Raw genomic sequence first — 6,022 nt, forward strand, 5'->3', positions numbered from 1 at the left:
GACATGTCTCAATAATAGGAGAAGGAAGGAGGAAATGGACGTGTCTCAATAACAGGAGAAGGAGGGAGGAAATGGACATGTCTCAATAACAGGAGAAGGAGGGAGGAAATGGACATGTCTCAATAACAGGAGAAGGAGGGAGGAAATGGACATGTCTCAATAACAGGAGAAGGAGGGAGGAAATGGACATTTCTCAATAACAGGAGAAGGAAGGAGGTAATGGACATGTCAACAGGAGAAGGAGGGAGGAAATGGACGTGTCTCAATAATAGAAGAGTGAGGAAAGGAAATGGACGTGTCTCAATAACCGGAGAAGGCGTAAAAGCGGAGGCCCCTCCAAACGTCTCTGGTCACCTTTGGTCCTCGCCGCCTCCATCGATACCTTTTCAGCCGCGCTCATCACCGCCAGCGCCCTGAGCTACTCCGCAATCTCTCAAACGCCACCTCCTCCTCTGCCCCCCAAATCCCATCCACATCATCCTTCAATCCCCCCCCCCGTCCCGTCTTATCGATTTTCTATTTTCCCTTTTCTCCCCCTCCTCCCTTCCTCCCGCTCTCTCCATCATCTCAAACCCTCTTCCTACAGTCCCGCCAGTCTCTCTCTTTTTTCTTCTTCTTCTTCTTCTTGCTTCTCTCTCTCGTCCCTCGTTCACTCTCTTACTCAATCCCGTCTGAGTTTCTCCTCTTTTGACAAGGTCGAAGCCCCAGCCGTGCTCCGAGCTGCTTAAGGTCCGTAAATGGAGACGTAATGCAATATAGTGGTCGGGGTAATAGAATCTACGAGGGCTGGGTCTGATCTCGTTAGAGAGGGCCGGCCCGGGAGCGGCTCCGTCGGGATCCCGGAGGCCCCGGCGGTCTGGGTGGAGGCTTTGTTCAAGTCTTTCACACCGAGACGAAGAGAGAGAGAGAGAGAGAGACCATCGCAGCGGTGGAACGGAGACGCTGCCGCGGTGTGATTCTAAATTCAAAAGGACTTTCCTCCGAGTTCACTCCGAGTGCATTCGGTGTTCTTGTTAACTCCAAAAAGTTTGACGTTTCCAACTGTTTGAGCTTCTTCAAGCGGTCGACGGAGGCCTCCGAGGTAATCCACGTGGGATTGAAGCGATAGCGAGGCAGAGATGTGTGTAAATGACTCGCCGACGTCACGGAAACCGTTTCCCGAGAGGTTCAAGTCATTCACACACTGGCAGAAAGGCAAAATACTAGTCTGAAAATATTATAAGGCTTTTATTTTGAAAGGTGAGAACGTAAGGAGCGCATCTGCTATGTTTGGTGAAGAGGTTTAATAAAGTCTGCAGTCCTGGTTCAGACTACGGAGCCTCCGGGTCGGTTGATGCCTTTGTTTGCCTTGGGAAACAGAGACATGTACTTTGTTCCGGTTAAAGATTATGTCGCTTAAAAAAAAGAACAAAAAGCAAGTGTTCTAAAAAAAATTATCGATGTGCGTATCAATCGCAAAGAAAATAAAAATAGAATACATTGTTGTGCGAAGTCCCTGAGGTCATAACACTTCTTCTTCTTCTTCTTATTCTCTTCCTTCTTCTTCTCGTTCTTCTTCTTCTTCTCGTTCTTCTTCTCCTCCTTCTTCTTCTTCTTCTTCTTCTCCTTCTTCTCCTTCTTCTTCTTCTTCTCTTCCTTCTTCTTCTCCTTCTTCTTCTCCTTCTTCTTCTCATTCTTTCTCTTCTTCTTCTGCATCTTCTTCTTATTCCTCTTCTTCTCCTTCTCCTTCTTCTTCTCATACTTCTCCTCCTCCTCCTCCTCCTTTTAGCATTGGTAACGATCAAATTGAAGAAGGTAAAAGGTTTTGTTGTTGGACATTTTGGATTGCCGAGCTTCTCCGCGTGAGGAAGGAGCCGGAGGGCTGGAGGCCTGCGGCGGTGACCTCCTCGATGACCCCCCCCCCCCCCCGCGTCGCTCCGGGAGGAAGTGGCCGTTAGTTCGGGTGATGGATCCACGGCGGTTGCGTCCTTGCCTGAGCGGTGGCCTGTCCAGTTCTTTCAAACCGGGTGAGATCCCACTGCATCAGAGTCCCCGCTGAAGGTCACCACTGACGGGGCCGAGGAACTATAGCGGCGATCCATCCTGGGACGGGACACTGGTTTAACACGGCTACATGGCTGGGGGGGGGGGGGGGTACGAGTGAATTATTTTGCACAGAAATTTGGTTTTGCTCGAAAAAACAACGTTTTCAACATCAATGAGCGAAGAGGAGCCGCCACGAAGGCCGTGAGGCGCATTAGAGGATGTGATGTGTTAGAGGAGGTGAGCTCATGAAGAGAGTAGCTGGGTGGGGGGGATGAGAGGCAGGGTGGTGACTGAGCTCAGATCAGCTCAACAGGAGAGGAATCAAAGAGTCAAAGCAGACGACGATCCGATCCGACGTCTACACGCATTAAATATTCAGTTTTTGTTCTCTCGTTCGGAAAAAGACAATATTCCTTGGAAGCCGTTAACGTGGCTAATGACAATGAATTCGACTCTAATGTCCCAGTTTACATGCAGCCGTGCACAACGCCAATTAGCTCTGTTTCCATCAACACCTGAGGAAAATGTTTGTTCACGAGAGAATTTTTTTTATTCTGAGTAGATTTAAAACATTATTTATATGCCGGCATGTGTTTGTCTTATTTTCATCCATTATCATCCGGAAACAAATTGCTATGAAATGTACTCTCCAAGCTGTTATACATTTTAAATTCAACATTTATCCTCCGGCCTCAGTACACATCCGCTGCTTGATAACCATATTTTAACCATATTTGAGCGATAGAAAAACATTCATCATCGTGATGTGTTGTACAAAATGTAGCACTGTCATTTTAACATGTGAAGTTTTGAATATAATATCTATTTTCAATTCTATAATTGTGTTGGTGTCCATGCTTTCAGGTTTTATATTCTAAACGGTTTCACCAGTTAAATCTATTTTCATGTGCACACTCTTGGCACAAATGCTTTTGTTGGCTATCACTCAAATACGGTTATTAAGGAGTTGACATGTACTGAGACAGGGAACTGTTTAATTTGAAACTTTATGGTTTAAAGAATCAATTTCACAGCAATTCAAATGACAATAATGTAATAACAATTCTATTTTAAATCGATTTAGATTATTTCCTCGGGATGGAGACAAAAACAGAGCCAAAAAAAGAACGTGAGTGCTTGATTTATTCATCAGAAAAGCCAGACACACACACTTCAAACGAATGATGATGTTGTTCTGTGGCTGCTAGATGTACAACTGTTTTTATGAACGTTATACATTATATATATATATATATATATATATGTATATATACATATACATATAAACATATATATATATATATACTTTTTGGTGCATATTTATATATACAAATATATATACACCAAAAAGGTGGTATATATATATATTTAAGTTTGATATATTTATATCATATATATATATACTTTAAGTTATATATATATATATTCATAATTTAAGTTAGTTATATACTGTATATATATAAATATATATACCAACTTTATATATTTACATTTTCCTTTTTTTAATAACTTTTATTTATCAATTTATTTTAGCATCAATGCTTGCATTTCTCAAACGTACCTAATTTTGTAATTTGCTACTTCACACTCTAAAACCTGGTTAGAGTGCGACGGCAACTGATAAGCAGCACAGGTACTGTTAAGGAAATGAAGGCAGATATGGTACTTACACACACACACACACACACACACACACACACACACCTTCATGCACACACAGTCCTTGTGCAGTTAGCCTCGCAGCCTCTTAGTCGAGCCAGCGTGTGATAAAGTTCAATTGACGCGTCGCGTATGATTAATGGCGGTTAAAATAATTGAATTAAGGTTAAGAAAGACATGGCTGGAACAGGAGGGGCGGTCAGAGGGGAGCGAGGGGGGGGGCAGCGCTGGGTTGAAGGTAGCAAGTGCGGTAAATAACTTCTTTAGAGGAAATATACAGCAGCCCCCTCCTCTGCGCCCTCTCCGCCGTGCCAAGTAATTACTCGCCCAGGCCTCCTGTAATAATTCCTATTACAAGCAGAACGGAAGAGTCGGTAAATCAGCACGCAGGACAAGGTGAAGGCAAGGCCACGGAGCCGCGGATCAATATTTCATTTACTCACCCTGCTTCAGCATCCCGGGCCTGGATCTAATTCACCAACATGAGGGAGGGAGGAAGAGAGAGAGGGAGGGAAGGAAGGAAGGAAAGAAAGAAGAAAAGAAACAAGGTCCATTGAGAACAACGACACAGGGCTTCTAATTTCCTCTGGGTTTTGGGGGAGGAGGGAGGGAGGGAGGGAAGCAGAGGCTCGGGAGACGGTGCTTGTGGAGGTGAATGTATAGAGATGCTCCCACAAGGTCGTCAATCACACACAGTCATCAGAGAAAGGAACATATAGGAAATAAGAGACTCAAATAACTTTTGTCCTTGTGCTTGGAAATCAATTCCTTTTTTATTCTAGATTGATTGAACATCTAGGACTTAAAAGGGTTAAAAGACCTTCTCACATCAAGGTATTTTAAATCTTGGGAAAGTTCTGTATACCTTCCCACACTAAAAAAACAGTGTGATGCTAAAATGCAGTGTGGAAGTTACAACTGGTTCCTATGTGCAAATAATTCACATTTTTAATGTGGCACATTGACTTTCCTCCTAAATAGTGCTCTTGCCTACCCAGACAGAGAATGTCGCATAGTAACACAACACACAAACTAACCAAAACACACATGTGATGCCATCGTGATAGCCGTTAATGACGGAGACATCTGATTGGCTACAGATAGGTCTATATTGCAAAAAATGCAAATGCGAATCGAGCCACGGCAGAGGAGTCTCAAAAACCCCTGACAAATGTCTAGCGATCCACAAAAATATACATATATATCCACAAAGAAATGCAGAAATATATTTGTGATTTGTCTTTTATATTTATATAAATCGTAATTTATATAAATATATATTTATTATTATTTATTTGAAACGTATTTGTAAAATCGTTCTGCGTGCGTTTGTAAATCAAATATATTCGTGAGTCTCTCTGTGTGCATTTGCAATTTTTGAGACTGATCTGACCCCGTAGTATGACGGCGACATTGTATATTTACTAGATGGAACATAGGATTATATTGATCAAACAAGTATTTCTACATGCTGAATGTTTTTCCCACTTTTTCTGAAGGTTCAACCGGGGCATAAGAGGCTCGTTGTTCCAACAGATGGACAACAAGGCCGCTTTCTGCAGGAGTCAGACGTCCGTTTACTGCAGCAGAGCGTGACGCATGGGGCGGCGGTGCGGTCTGCATCGATTACCGCTGAGTGAGGGGTCGCCGTGGCATCGGCAGTTCATTCTGTCAGATTAACCCGCTCTTAAAGGTGGAATCCAGCTCTCACAAGACGAAGCCGGCCTCAAAGACGCCGGCGGGGCGAGTCCACATTACATTTTCCCTCCAGTCAGTATTTTTACACCTTTTTCTATATTCATTTAGATTAGCACATCGTTTCATCATGTGAACAGTTTATGTATTCAAGCGGCTGATGCTAAGGACACACCTTAAACACACTTAACTTGTTGACCTATTCAGGTACCACACCTGAATATGTGGCTCTTGTGCACATGTGGCTCTATAGCTCAGTGGTTAGAGCACTGGTCTTGTAAACCAGGGGTCATGAGTTCAATTCTCATTAGAGCCTCTTTTATGTTTCTGAATAACTAGTAGCCACAAATAATGACCTGAATTATAAGATAACTAAAGCTTTAATACAGTGTTTTAGTAGCACAGCCAATCAAAATGAACACGGGGAACAGTTAATCGTCTGGTGTTGGAGGAGCTTTGCTGGAAACAACTACATTTGATTGTGTTTTAACGGGGAGGTCTACTGGCGGGTCAAATAACGATGTGTAATGAGAAAGGTGTCCATAAAGTCCACACAGAATTATCACTCAACTCAATTAACCTCGAAATTGATTTAATGTTCTGGTTCAGCTGATAAACCAACTGGTCGCTACTTAACCAGAGA

General features: G+C 43.1%; 1 non-coding gene across 1 annotated transcript; it reads left to right on the plus strand.

The window, feature by feature from the left end:
- The first annotated feature begins 5,622 nt into the window (after positions 1-5,622).
- trnat-ugu (transfer RNA threonine (anticodon UGU)) lies at positions 5,623-5,695 on the plus strand. The gene has a single exon. It is a non-coding gene; the product is annotated as a tRNA-Thr (tRNA).
- The last annotated feature ends 327 nt before the right edge of the window (positions 5,696-6,022 follow it).

Source organism: Pseudoliparis swirei, chromosome 4 (assembly GCF_029220125.1).
Source record: "Pseudoliparis swirei isolate HS2019 ecotype Mariana Trench chromosome 4, NWPU_hadal_v1, whole genome shotgun sequence".
NCBI classification, from domain to species: Eukaryota; Metazoa; Chordata; class Actinopteri; order Perciformes; family Liparidae; genus Pseudoliparis; species Pseudoliparis swirei.